Genomic DNA, 16390 nt, shown 5'->3' with positions numbered 1-16390 from the left:
TCAATCACGCCTCCTGCACTATCGAGCCGTTTTACCCAATATTAACATAATCCCCATCGGCCATTGGTGGTCATGATATTCAATACGTGACTAGTTTGCTCTTCTAACTAGGTGTCTTAGGAAACTTATACATACTTAATGGTATGACCGAATCTGACAGTCAAGCGAATCATAACTATCAATGCTAAACTAATGGTCATATCAATGTGATACATATACTTTCAATATTAGGCCATAAAGAACTCTTAACTTCCAATTTATTCACATATTTTTCACTAATGTAAACACTGAATACGAACGAACGAAAAATTTGTGAGGACATTTGCCTTTCTACGTGGGATTCCAACTCACTCGTAAGTTGGGGGTTGTTATTATTGGGGGGTTAATCATCTATTATTGGTGTTACGCTCTGTAACTACAACGTACATAAACATGTGCATATGGTTAATCATCTACATAAACCGCTGTACTGGAAATGCATACCTGAAACCATTTACTCTGTAACTACAACGTACATAAACATGCATATGTTTAGCAAATGACAAAAATCAGCGCAACCATTACAATGCACAGGGGCATATTCAAATAGTGTATGTATCTTCATATATACTGTGTATATTAGAGTAAAGACATATATATATATATATATATATATATATATATATATATATATATATATATATATATATATATATAAAACTACACTATATATATAACTACACTCGCCAATGAGGGCACAAAGACGTGCATTGAAGTCAAGGCTGTATCCCCCAAGCAGACTACTTGAATCCCTGCTGAGGCGATACGTGTTGGAGCGATTAAATTCTTCTCGTGATGGCGACGGAGTCATTACAGAGTCAGCTGTTCGCAGATAAAGAGAAGCAGGACAGCGCAACGCGACAGGGATGACGAAAGCTCACTTTCTGCTAATGTGGTCATGATGCCGGAGATGAGTAGGCATGCGAACGCTGTGATTCTACTTCGTTTACTGGGATTTTATACAGTTGATTTTTAATGCATGCACTCTAATTACACTGCATTTGTCATGTTATTATGACTGGTGGACTGAAATAGCATCAAATACTGCGTACCTCTCTGAACAGTTCTACGAAAGAAACAAATACGAATGAGATATTTTTAGCTCACGCCTAACCAATGCATGACACGTTAAACACGTGACCAACGCTACATACATAGATGTAAACACATGAAAATGAACACATGCAGTATTCACCCAAGCACGTGCACAGGAAGATTAATGAACCTCCTTTGCATCTGGGCATTACGAAATATAAGCACGGAGTAAAATCGCAAAGCCAATTGCAAACTGAATATTAATTTACAGTTTTGTTTATAAAACGCTTTTATCCTATGGCATGTCAGTTTATCCCAAATATTTCAAATAACTTCGATTGCCTCTGAAATTTAAATAAGACTAGATAACCGATACGTTGATTGAAATTTACGTAACTATAGTTTGTAGTATCAAATCAGTCAGTCGTAAATGAAACCACCGAACGTCCAAATAAAAGGTGGAACGGGGACATAGCATTTACTGAACTGTCTCGAAGTTGAAAAGTTACAGCTATCTGAAACGGGGATTACCAGTCAGGTTTGTGCGCGCACCCAAATGTCATGTTGGGTTCTCATCTTACCAAACTTGCTAAGGAAGCCCATCTCCCTACTCGTTTGATTATAAGACTACATTATGTATTCTCTTATTCCCTTTCTCCATAAAGAATTCCATTAAAGAAAATATTAGATCAGATATGTGATGTTTGCATTTCCATGTATCGAGCATCCGGCAAGTAGAAACTCGTAATAATGGTTTCTAAGTCGACATTAAACGTTGCAGATATTTCCACCGAGTACTTCCTCGACGCGCTGCAGAATCGCTTTTAATGGTGTTCTCCAGTTCTCCCGGTCTCAATCCAGAAAATGTAGGAATCCTTCCTTGTGCAAAGGAAGCAAGCAGTAGGCATCATTCACTCCGTGAACCATAGAACCTCACGTCACCATAGCTTAGTCTCCTTACCCTAGTCTAGCGTACTGGTTCGATTTCAATCTAACATACAAATCATGAATATGGAAACGTAATTAAATCTGCCATCAGTACAAGGGCAAGGTTAAAATAATGTCTACTGCACCTGGTTTTATCACAAAATTTGATCATCTGTGCAGTGCAGATAAATAACACACTTCAAGACGCCAGCCTCGGCTTAACAATCCGCTGTATATGCCCATGGATACGAAAAAACAAAGGGCAAGGAAAGATTTCTTCTAAGTTAAGAGCCCGTAACTGATATATCCGTATGTTCTGGACCTTTTTACAATAAAATCAGTTCCTCGTTGGACGGATCGGTAGAGTTCTCGCCTAGCGCTCTGCTAGGCCCGAGTTCGAGTCTCCGGCCGGCCAATGAAGAATTAGAGGAATTTATTTCTGGTGATAGAAATTCATTTCTCGGTATAATGGGGTTCGGATTCCACAATAAGCTGTAGGTCCCGTTGCTAGGTAACCAACTGATTCTTAGCCACGTAAAATAAGTCTAATCCTTCGGGCCAGCCCTAGGAGGGCTGTTAACCAGCTCAGTGGTCTGGTTAAACTAAGGTATACTTAACCTTTTTACAACAAAATCAAAGAAAATTAATAGGATGAAAAAATCAGAGTGGTTTTTATATTGATCAGCATTATCTAAAATATGTCAAGGTCAAAAAGATTTTCGGAAAATAATAACTAATCACAATGGTACCTAACTACCAAAAATCTTAGAAAAGTAATAACCTAATTAAATATTCTTAAAACAATATTTTAGACAGTATTTTGAACCTCTTAAGTCGCTTTTTACCAAGATAGTAATTTTCATCTGAATCAGTGTGAGAAAGGAAAAGGTCTCTTCTACTACTACCGCTTCCATTCAACACAACAGAAGGGCAGTTTCAGCTCCAGTCACAGACATCCTCGTGCAATACAATGAATCACACGATACAGGCATCCACTAACCGAGATTTCCTAAGCATCTTGTTAAAGGGAATTATCAATCCCAGTATAAGTGAGTACATATAATCCATTGCATACCCTATTAGAAAACAAAAGCTAAAACGATTCTGTCTTAACATGAAGAAAACCGAAAATCACAATCTAACCCTCCAGCCATTCCCCTCTTCTGCAGGCGTATCCAAGGTCGCAACGGGTAAATGAGACCCTGCAGATGGTCAATAACGTCACTAGGAAAGGTCAATGAACGGATGGTAAACGCATAAGAAATATAAAAATCATATGTAACTGCAAAACATCAATTGACTTGTCATCAAATTTTATAAGGGAGTCAAACAGTAAAAGATGTAATATACGCAGACATATTTAAAAACAGCTGGGTTTCAAAGTAATCCATAACAAGTACATCTAATTTCGTTAAAAAAAGTGTCGACTTGATTGAAATCTTCAAAGATAAAAGAACTAATGAGAGGAAAAAAAGGACATTTGGGTGATTTCACACATGCATTGATACATACACATATAATGAAAGAAACATTTACTCTCAGAGAAAAGAAAGATAGCAAACACATTCATGGATAAAAGCTCTAAGGAAAAAGTTAAAAGTTTAAAGCTCTTTCAAAGTCTCGGCATAAGCCTCCTGGTTAATGAGATTGCTTCCTTCATCTTCCCACTTGCCCCTCATGGTGATAATCTTTTCCACCTTGTATGCTTTACAGAGCTTCCTGGACTTTAAGTCTCGTTCTTTCTCATATTTCCGCCGCTCCTCAAGCCAACTGATTTTCTTGGACTCTCTCTCTACATTATCTAAAAAATATTTAACAAACAATCTGTTTTAACAAATTTACATCTTCCCATTCTAGCACGTCACCAAACTACTTTCCAAAATTCTGATCTAGTTTAGCCTCTCCCCTGAGCTAGCTTTTTCTTTTATCACAAAACCTTCCGTTGACTAGCTTTTTCTTTAATCACAAAACCTTCCGTAATATTCATAGTTTTCTTATAACTCTATGCAAAAATTGTTGAGGGTAGAAGACTGCTATCTGTGTTACCATATTGGTTAGTATCCATACCTGTGCTCCTATTAACAAGTTGAGAGCATCTTAACTTCAAGGTTCATCAATTTTGTTGCCAATGTTCGGTTTTTAACATTTTGCCTGATGAGAATTCGATCCTGTTCAAGAATAGAAATAATCGCTTATTGATGTGTAGAACTTGCGCCTCAGCCACATAGCCTCAGCCTCCAATCCCTTTGCCATTGACAAATGGTGAAAAGAATTGATCTTTATTGTCTAAAAAAATGACAAGCTCACAAAAATAAAATATTCAAACAAGATGTGGCTAATGAAGACACCAGAGAAAATTAAAACAATCTTCTAGTTTACATAACCAACAAACGGACTCCATAAACCACACAGAATGCATTCAGCATTCTTACCATTAAACACACATGGACCATACGCGTTTGTTACCAATAAGGACAGCATTTCATCTTATTTTCCCGATGCAACCCATTACTTGCATTTGTCACATTAAATGATCTGGCTATTCCTCGTTGGGCGAACACTTTTTCTCACGAATGGGTGAAATGACCGGTGAATTTTATTTCTGGTGCTAGAAATTCATTTCTCGGTATAAAATGGTTCAAAGATAAGCAGGTCCCGTTAATCATTAGCCACGTGTGAGCCCTATGTTAATAGTTCTGGTTAAACTAAGGTCAAAAATAGTTCTGGGGTCAAACTACAACAGTAGGCTGAAGTTAAACCGCAGATAAGTTAGACTTTAGCATGACAGGTTATAGTATGTCGAAATGGTCAAATAAAATCACATGGTAAAGGTTTCGCCTAAAAGTCTTGCATTTATTAACAGCAAGAAAAACACGGCTCCGAAAAGTAATGGAATTGATGTCAATCGCCAGAGAGCTCTGCTCCAGAATTATTTTGAACTATATCGAATGACGCGAACGTCGTCATGAAATGCAAACTTTTTCACTCCCTGGTGACTGCATAAAAATGCAGGATGTGATCCAAATAATTTCTAATAATTTTCTCGAACTGTGTGTAGTTCTCAGTAATATTAGAAAATACAACGAATGACATCCATAAAAAGCTCCCGTTTGCATAAAGCTTGCATTACTTGTGCACGAGTACAAACATACGTTATGTATATACATGAATTCCTCTCCTTTTGAGAAGGCCGCATTCCAAGTCCAAATAAGAAAATAATAACCGAACAACACAAATGTCGTGTTCAACTTTATGGGTTCTTGATAAGATAAGACTGTTTCAGAATAGTGTACAACTTTATCACGCAACAAAGTGATGAGAGCGTGGAATAATGAGGTTTACCTTTAATAAAAAGCCTAAAAACTAAATATGGGAGAATAGTATTTCACTACTTTGTGGAAATCGACACAGGAAATTAAAATAGCGCAAACATCAGAATAAAGCACTCGAGATCAGAGAAAGTGAAGAAACATAATTCAACAGGCGTGTTTATTAGCAGGTGTTGTGCGGAAGTTTTTTGTACAAGAAGTTCATTCATGAATTAGCAGTTACGTGATGAAAGCGGCAGTGACTGTCACCACGCGTAACCCTGTTGGACGAAACCGCATACCGGTGACTCACAATAGCGCGCGCACAAACAAACAAACGCACGCACACACACACATACACATACAAAACATACAAATATACATATATATATATATATATATACATATATATGTACATATAGCTATATATATATATATATATATATATATATATATATATATATATATATATATATATATATAACTGTAAAAAGCATTAAGGCAGTAGTGAAAACCTTTTTGACTTCGTTTTACTCTCGACCAACCGCTGCTATAGGAATCGACATTATATATATATATATATATATATATATATATATATATATATATATATATATATATATATATATATATATATATATATATATATGTATGTATAGGTTAGTCTATTAATTAACAATAGCTACTGCAGTTCTAGTAAGCAGTACAAGCTGGCCACTGCTCCCCTTGGAGGTGTCAACAGTCTGGGGTACAGTTATGGTGCACCTCGATACAGATGAGTGCCAAAAAAATAAGTTGTGACTCCTTGGTGGGATGAAATGTCCCCTAAATGGCATCCGGGGTCACAGTAATCACACTTTTCCCTGCTGTGGGTGCCAAGGAAAGACAATAATAGCAACCTCGCTGCTTTGTTTATGGTGAAAGTCTCCAAGTGGCTGGGGTTGGCTATGGGGTTGCAGCCCCATGCCTGTATTCGTACTCAAAATCCCGGAGAAGGGATAAAATATTAAATACTTCGATACTGGATGTTTTGACTCTTTGTGAGACAAAGGTGAAAGAACAGTTAATGCCCAATGGGAATGCCAAAGAGTGATTGTGCCTGGGGTTAGCTCGAGGACACCAAGGGCAAGACTGAGTCTGGCAGCGGGCAAGGTGTAATAAAGTGTACATTGTCTAAAAATGGAAAAGATTGAAACTGAAACAGTATATTTGTTGAAGAGTTAAAATTTGTGACTGGCTAGGTTTGGAGAATATGAAAAGGTAGTTGTGCTAAGTGACCTAAATGCAAAGCTAGGCGACAGAGTTAGATATGGCACTCTTGATAAGAAAGTTGTTCCTAGAATTGAAAGATTCTTGTCGAAATGTGTTTTGAAAGAAACTTGACTGATGGAAATGAAGAGTCTCCAGAGGAAAATGTTGAGAATTAGATTGGGAGAAAATATGTAAAAAAAAATGTTGAATTTGGGAGAAATCTGATGAATAAGAGTTTCCAAGATCAAGTTCTAGAACATAGTAGATGAGAACAAGCTAATGGATGCAATGGTGAAAAAAGGAGAGACAGGAAGTATATCTGATCATTGGTTGGTAAAAGAGAACGAAAATGTGGCTGCGAATGTAATTAATAAATGTAAGTTTCATAATTGAAAAATGCATATAAGGAACAATGAAATTAAATTTCAGTTATATGACAGAAGAGAAGAGAGGTTGGAGGTTGGTTAGGTTCGTCAAGAAGAAATTCAGAGAGAAAAAGAAGGGGTGGAACAAAAACTTTAGGGAGAAGGTGAGCGAGAACTTTATGGAGAACAAAAACTGTTCCATAAAGAAGGAAATGCAGAGAGAAATGCCAATGAACTAATGAACAAATATATCTTTGATAAATATGCAAATGGAAAAATGCTGTCTGAAGTGAATGTAGCCCTGGTTCTATGGAGTGAGAATCTTGAAGATCTACTGAACGTTGAAGAGAAATAAGTGGCAGTGCTGGATGATACAAGAGTGGAAAGGGTTTGTAAATGTTTCTAGTTTTTAGAAGTGAATGTTGACAACATGTGGAGGACAACTAAGATGTTAAAGAACATATGGTTTTACAGTAAGCTGTCCAGATGAAGTTCCACAAGAACCTTTGTATAACGGCAATGGTAATAGGATATTCTAAGAGTTGTAGGTCCTAACTTTGCTAAGCATATCAAGGAATGTACCATAGGATTTTGACTGAAAAGTAAGCCAGATGACGGAAAGACTGATAGGCGAAGAACACTGAAGTTTAAACAAGGTAGAGGTATGTGGGATTAGTGTTTGTTCTGTAAAAGTTTTGAGAGAAGTTTAAAAATAAAAAGCTGAATGGGGAATACATGGACTTAAAAAAATCTTATGATACGATCAATTGTGGAGGGTGCTGAGGATGTATGGCATATACAATAATTGGGAGCAATTAAAACTTTTTATGACAGATATGAAGTTTGTATGACAATGGGTGGACATATACAAGAGTAACTAGTCTGATGGGAAATTAAGTCTGAAACAAAGTGTGTTCAGTCTCCATGGGTGTTCATTATTGTCGTGGATGGAGCCATGTGACAAATCAGAAAGCGGACTGTAGATGTAACTGTGTCATAAGAAAGTTAACCTTGAATGGAGAATGGAATAGTTTGCAGATGATACACTACTGCTTGTAGACAGTGAGCAGAAACTCGTAGAAGATTTTGAAAATGTTTGTAAGATGAGAAAGTTCAGCGTAAACGTGAGTAAGAGTATAAGAGTAAACAGAAACCAATGATACAGAACAATGAACATCTAGAGAGATGCTGGAAGAACACAAGTGCGCAGTGTGTGTAAGTATAACTGATGATGGTAGGGTGAGAGAAAAGGTGCGTGCAAAATATTGGGAAGAGACTTCGAATGTATGGAAAAAAAAAAGTATATCTTAGTTTAACCAGACCACTGAGCTGATTAACAGCTCTCCTAGGGCTGGCCCGAAGGATTAGATTTATTTGTACGTGGCTAAGAACCAATTAGTTACCTAGCAACGGGACCTACAGCTTATTGTGGAATCCGAACCACATTATAGCGAGAAATGAATTTCTATCACCAGAAACAAATTCCTCTTGTTCTTCACTGGCCGGTCGGAGATTCGAACTCTCGACCAACAGAGTGGTAGTTGAGAACGGAAGCCGCTCACCCAGCGAGGAACTCTCGAATGTATGGAACCCAAGGTAGAAATGTATTAAGCAGTGTTGAGCCAACTTTTCTTCATGGAAGTGAAGTGCTGAAGCTTGATAAGAATTAAGGGGAACATGTTTGAAATCCATGGAGATGAACTGTTTGTACTGTTGTACAGTATTTGTGGTTTAAAAAGTACTGAATAATGAGAAATGTAGAGGTAAACAGAAAACATGGTAAAAAGGTTAGCACAGCTGAAAGTTTGGACCATAGTGTTTAGGGATGTTTGGGCACATGGGAAGTGGAGGACTGCAGCTCAGTGAAATAAGTATAAAATTCGGAAGTGTCAGGATGAAAGAAGAGCCAGAAAGGACAAGATAGATGGGAAGGGAGAGGCATTGGAAAAGTAGAGTTTTAGTGTCTAGGAAGTGAGAGAGTGCATCAGGATAGATGTGAAGAACGCAGTTGGCTAAGGGGTTTAACGTGTTGCTGATAAGAATTCTTTGTATATGTATGAAGCACCTTATGAAGTGAAAGTTTTTCTATAAAGGTTAGTTACCGGTGCGTATATTTTTCTCTACAAACATTGGAATGTTGAATATATATATATATATATATATATATATATATATATATATATATATATATATATATATATATATATATATATATATATATATATATATATATATATACTATATATATATATGTATGGATGTATATGTTTATATATACATATATGTACAGCTGACCAACCCGCGCTGCCTAGGAAAACTCTGAATGACAACCGAGAAACTCTTTCTCTCTCCAACTCTCCCTCACTCTTTCCCACTCTCTTTTCCCTAACACCCCCTCTACTCTCTCTCTCACTTTCTCTCCCTCTCTCTCTCCCCAAATCTCCCTCACTCTTTCCCTCTTTCTCCTCCCTAACACCCCCTCTACTATCACTTGAGTTTTGACTTTCCTGAAGAACAAAACTTGCTTTTTGACTTTCCTGAAGAACAGAAATTGAGTTTTGACTTCATTGAAGAACAAAACTTGAGTTCTCTCACTTCCTCTCCCTAAGATATTGGCTTCAATTACATTGCCTAGCATTTTTAACATTTTATATTTCACCGCTTATCACCCCCACCTTCCTATCGGGGCTGAACTTGGACTTAAAGGGGATTGGGAGTGTCACTATTCATTTAAGCAACCTCGAAAACTATCAATTGGACACTAATATCAACCGTTTTTGGTTATTTTTACATGTCACCCCCTTCCCACCCACACCCCATATGGTGCCAGTGATGTCTTACCCCCCACACTATTCTTTTCCAGATAGTAAGTCACATGTATACCGAAATGAGGTATGATAAACCCATAGCATTTACTTAGTTACTAAGTCTATGGGCAGAACCAGCCCCATTTCAGGGAATCCCTTCCCACCCCCACCACCTTTGGTGCCCTTTGGTGGTAGTGATGTCTTACTCCCACAGTATTCGTTTCTAGATAGTAAGTCACATGTATACCAAGTTTGGTTGAAATTGCTCAGTGCATTCCAGAGTTATGCTGGAACATACACACAGACAAACACATACATATATCCATTTATATATATACTGTATATATATATATATATATATATATATATATATATATATATATATATATATATATATATATATATATATATATATATACACACACCGCTAATAAGAGTTGCTAATAAACTTGTGTACCTAGTATTATAAACTTTCAAGTGTTCATCATCACGGAAGAACCTTCAAGCAAGATTAAATATGAGAACAGATGACGTTCAAACTAGAAGCAGGCCTTGAAGGCCGAAGATCCTGGACAAGAGGACGGGGCCAAGGGACCTTTTGTACTGTTTTCGAATCTTGACCGAAGGTCGATGGCCTCTTAAGCGTCGGTGACAATAAGAGCCCGTGTGGATCACTTCCCACGAACTCTTACACCTGGATATCAAAAGGAGATTAACGCCATCAATATTTCTCTCTCTGGAATGTGTCTGGTATGACGCATTTTCCCAGTACAGCATATGTTTGTACTGTAAAAATATTCAGTTACATAACCGCTCGTAGACTCATACAGTGAAACATGCATACTTTAATATGTTATTTATGTGATAATTTTGATGCGGAACGAAAACGTGTCAATAAAAATATTTTCAAATGAAACTTCCACCCATTTGTCGAACCGCGTGGCGCGCACGTAAACAAAGCAACAAATGTTTCTGAGTCAGAGGCCACTACATGTGTGCTATAATGTACACGTGTTCGTGAATCATCGGCAGTATCTATTCACCAGTGACTGAACACCTGGTATCAGGTCATAACCACGAACACGTCAAAGAAATGGTGAAACCGAAGCAATTTTGGGAAGCCATGTGGGCCTGCGATTGACATAGTTTCTCTATGGCTTTTCTCTCCGCGTTGACAAACGCGCTTTTCGTAGATGAAGAAAACCACAGAAAGCAAACTTTGTTGATGGATTATTTCTGCTTTTCAGCATCAAAGAACATGGCATCCAGGAAACGGATGCTACATGCAGATGACGCAATACTTTTTGTTGGGGGGGGGGGAGGTTTGATGCGCTGCTGATGAGGATTTCCCGTATACGTGCTTCTTATACTTCCTTACTTGAATAACAAGATGTTCGTCGATGACCTTCGTAGATGCCACGCAAGTTTTTAATACTTAATAAAAAAACAACTGCCCTGTTGCCTCAACCTAGAATATCTTATGTGGTACGAAATGAGTGTAGAATAAACGCTGCATACATGCTTAAGCATGTGCACACTGTTGCGCACGTCTCAAAAATGCACTGTATACTTTGTCACTAAATATGTAGGGTACAATTATGTATATGTATGTATATGCGTGTACACACACATATATATATGTATATATATTATATATATATATATATATATATATATATATATATATATATATATATATATATATATATTTACATACATACATACATATTTACACATATTGTTTGTGAGAATTTTTGTTTTATGTATACCTGGTATACATTTATCTTCCTTTTAATCATTTATAAAGAAAGCTTTGCTGCTTTGAATCAGCGTCTTAAGAAAGGACAAACTCGTTTTGGTATTGACATACAACTAAGCTGGGGTAAATATTGCTTTCTCTCTCTCTCTCTCTCTCTCTCTCTCTCTCTCTCTCTTTCTGTGTGCGTGTGTGTGTGCAAAACGTGCGTGTATGTCTTTGTGTGTATTCAGAATATTCAGAATAAAAAGTGACTTAACAAACAGAATGTCTTTACAACCTTTTTTCTACAATTAGTGACAATTCGATGTTGGACTTGTATTTCAACTCGGAAGGATAAAAAACCGAGTTTAAAATAAAATCAAATAACGAAACTTCGAAACAGTTTAAAAAGAAGAAGAAGAAGAAGAAAAAGAAAAGTAAATAACGAGGCACAGAAACAGCTTCGGCAGAAGCAAAGAGGCCTAAGCCTAAACAGTTCGGAACATTCTATTCTGACTTACAATGGAGAAAGATTCATCTTTTCCGTTGCTGCTGTATTTCCTTCTCGTCAGCATTTCGCAACATTTGAGGCTTTTAAACTCAAAGATGATTACGATGATAATTTAATCACTCCGTGATGAATTAAATCAACAAGCCGTTAGAAGAGAAATCTCCAAGAAAAGAGAAAAAAAGAAAAGTTACGCTGAGCTGAGGGACTACGTGTGGTATTCAACGTTTATTCTCGCTCTCTGCGTACCTCGGTAAGTAAGTAGGTCTCCTTGGCGATTGGGGCATATTTTTTCCCTTTCTAATTAACCATCCTCTTTAGATGCAAGTCAACAGCGTGTAAGAAGGGCACATGTGCATCCGTTAACACAATATAAATATTCTTAATGCAGCGAAAAGGCTCATCGGAATCGACACAAGACGAGAAACAAACACAGCAAAGATGCTGTCATGTGAAGCACGGTTGAGATATAGCTCAACCGTGATGTGAAGTACAAATCAAATACCGAGATGACCGACAGACCAAGGTGTGCCCATGAGGTAGGGCAGGAGGCCTGCAGTCCTCCTGAGCATTCAAGGATGAACCGCGGCGCTGATCAGCTGACAACAACATCTCAGCAACCCTGGGAATCTATTACACACAGGCAAGCATATCTGTTTGAAACTGTACTCACAGAGCAATAAATAACCGCTGAGAGAGAGAGAGAGAGAGAGAGAGAGAGAGAGAGAGAGAGAGAGAGAGAGAGAGAGAGAGAGAGTGAAAGGGAATCATTCAACCCTGTAACATGGGAGACACGAACCCGACTGTCGTGACCTTCAACGTCCTTCTGTGGTACGTTTCTTCTTGGAGTTTTCGTATAAACAAATATCGCAGAGTAGTTCATTTTTTGTGGTGCCATGAAAGGGGAGCTGGTGGTTGTCTTGGTCTATGTAATTATTTGACAGAGGTCTCTCTCTCTCTCTCTCTCTCTCTCTCTCTCTCTCTCTCTCTCTCTCTCTCAATCCTAATTCTATTTCAAAGTTAGATATGTCATAATCATTTTCAAAACCAATATAAAACAAAAATATGACAAACCAAATAAACACAGGGAACTGCCTCGATGAGGTAATTCCCCACCTCTGACCATTTTACAACCCCATCCTCTCTCTCTCTATTTTGCCTATGTGGTACCTCGTACGCTATTTAAAAGTCACATCTGATATGAATATTTCCAATAATCAATGCAAAACTTGCAGTTATTCCAGACAGGATATAGCCTGGTTGAGGCAATTTCCCACCTCTAGAGAGGTAGAACCATTTTGTCACCCTGATTCCGTGCCCTTAACTCTTTCTAAAGACTGGAGATTAACTAACAGGTAAACAGGAAGAGCACGAACAAGATATGAAACTGAAATCCTATTCCCAACCCTCATTAGAACAGCGGCAGTACATGAATCAAGCCGCAGTTTCCGTCAGTATCATTAACCGATAAGGGTTAGCGTCCGACTTCAAAACCTGACATTTAACAAGTGTTGTAGGGCCAGACGGCGCGGAGTTGCAAATCCGATCTCAAACAGGATCTCGTTGAGGCAACTCATCGTTTTCTTGATAATCTTCTACATTATACTCTGCATGTTCGTGGGATTATTCAAAGGCGATACTGTTGTGAACACTGACTAGGATAATACAGGCATGTCACTTACTTTTTAGTACTTGCTTTCTAATATTGTTTAGAATATACTACAAAGTAGTTTTTCCATTCACATCATTTAGAATACGCAGAATATTCAGACTGCTCCCCCACCCCTCACCAGAGTACATCCTGAAATATTCATTAAAAACAATGACCAAAATCTATCATGGCAGTCACATGCCGGTTGATGGCGAGAGGCAAAACATGCCGTATAAGATGAAAGAAAGAGTAGCAAACTCCGCTCACTTATTTGCATGCGATTGTGTCTGTGACATCGGCAAGGTGAAGCAGTTGGCTGGGCTGTGTGTGTGTGTGTGTGTGTGTGTGTGTGTGTGTGAGAGAGAGAGAGAGAGAGAGAGAGAGAGAGAGAGAGAGAGAGAGAGAGAGAGAGAGAGAGAGAGCATGATGAGAAGCACGTACTATCTTTCGACGATCGACGAATGAAAGACCCAGGCGCGTTGGAATAACTAAGGCTCAAGACTTGAGTTAAGATAATCATGGAAGAAGAAACAAAATGATATGTGGCTGAGGTTTAAAGTATAAAGTCACATGTTTACGTAGTCGTATCTATAAGGACGAACGTTAAATTAAGTCCGAACATAATTGCGGTCATTACGATTTCACCTTTACCTCATTTCAAAAGCAGGGTCATTCAAATGAAGTGAACTCAATTTTCAGAGATGTTAAATAACACAGCCTTAGTTTAACATTCACGTTTTCAAAGATGAGAACAGTATCAATACCCTTTCCTAGTGTACTAAATCTTGATATATTGTTAGAAATGTACTTGAACATTATATCAAGATTTAATATGCAAGCAAAATGTTTGATTTTCCTTTCAACAGCGATCATGTGACGCGGCACTTCATAAATTTTTCTTTGCTTACGCTGTATACTGAAACATTCTTAGAAGTAACTTTCCGTATTCAGTTGTATACCTTCTTACCCTAACATTTGCGTTCCCTTTCCTACGGACCCACACAGGTACAATATACTAGACACTAGTCTTATTTTTTTGCATGGCCATATACATAAAACGTATCATTTTTTTATGTACAAAAAAAAAAGGTAGGCTTCACAAGCCTTGACTACCTATGCTACCTGAAATCTGGACACCTCCCCAGAGAAAACGAAAGTCTGATGACATTATCATAAGCATATCTCAGAACCGCATTGTTTGGGTGGTTTTGCGCACCTGGCATTTGTCATTTTCTTTTTTATGACGTTTGTTAAGAAATCTCCAGAATTACTCTCAAACTCAAATGCAAAACTTCCAAAGTGAAGAAAAACAGCTGTGGCTCCCACGACCCCATCGCGATGTTGGTATGCCTGCACCTAGCACATGTGCACTCTTATGTTTTAGTTTGTGCTCTGCATTACGGATAGCGAATGAGTCACCAGAGAGAGAGAGAGAGAGAGAGAGAGAGAGAGAGAGAGAGAGAGAGAGAGAGAGAGAGAGAGAGAAATTCTACAAAGTTATATGAGGTCATGTTAAATGTTTAAATTCAAAAAGAATACAAGAAATCTTGCTATACAAATCCCTCACACAAGACGGCCTCAGAAGCTATTATTGTATTCAATAACAACAAAAAGCCAGTAAAAGTCGCCTTTCTTATTGTCCTTTCCCTTCCATCCACCCCACACGGTAGGAGTCAGTGCGTCACGCGTTTCGCAAGCGTTGTTTGTGTGTACGTGCTGAGTTAAGAGGATTTACAACTTGTGGAAAACGTCGGCAACAGATTCAAGATCTGCAGACAATGGGCTTGGGACTGACGTCTTTATGCAAGACAATAAAGTAAGACACAGCAGTGAGACTACAGAAAGGTCAGCAGTTTCTGATCTCGACAAGGAAAACGAAAACAAAAAGAAGAAAGAGGAGAAACAAAGCTCACATTCACAAAGACTAAAACATCTTTCTCCTCACAACAAAATACATATTAATTTTTCCTTCTCACGATAACCTCTGACACTATCCTTTTAATCAACGTGGTTGTGGAATAGTTGTTTTTTTTTCTTTGTAAACGACACAATAGAAAGAAGTTTCTTCACGTTGTTTTTCCTTTCGGAGAAAAGACGAGCTGGCGGTGTTTGGCCAGCAGTACATGTGAAAAAAGTATGACGCATTTTACGGCGAATCCTGATACGGGTAACATATAATTTTCGTTAGTGTATAATCCTTTTAATAATCGATAATACTTCTGTTTTTCATAACACACACACACATATATACAGTATATATATATATATATATATATATATATATATATATATATATATATATATATATATACTGTATATACTGTATATATATAAATATATATATATATATATATATATATATATATATATATATAATATATATATATATATATATATATATATATATATATATATATATATATATATATATATATATATATACTGTATATACTTTATATATATAAATATATATATATATATATATATATATATATATATATATATATATATACTATATACTATATATATATATATATATATATATATATATATATATATATATATATATATATATATATATTTTTAACAATACGATACGTCGACATCTAAACATATGAATTGGATTTTAGGGTAAGTAACAACCGACAAGTCTTCACAATAAAGTCTGAATCATAAACCTGTGTTTAAAAGACCAGAGTGGCCTGCAACCCCTTTTCCTGAGCTGGTCATTCGAGTGACCAGCAACCCACTTACAAGTGGG

The sequence above is a fragment of the Macrobrachium rosenbergii genome, chromosome 5 (assembly GCF_040412425.1).
Source record: "Macrobrachium rosenbergii isolate ZJJX-2024 chromosome 5, ASM4041242v1, whole genome shotgun sequence".
NCBI classification, from domain to species: domain Eukaryota; kingdom Metazoa; phylum Arthropoda; class Malacostraca; order Decapoda; family Palaemonidae; genus Macrobrachium; species Macrobrachium rosenbergii.
The sequence above is the reverse complement of the archived record's forward strand: the minus strand, read 5'-3'. Positions refer to the sequence as shown.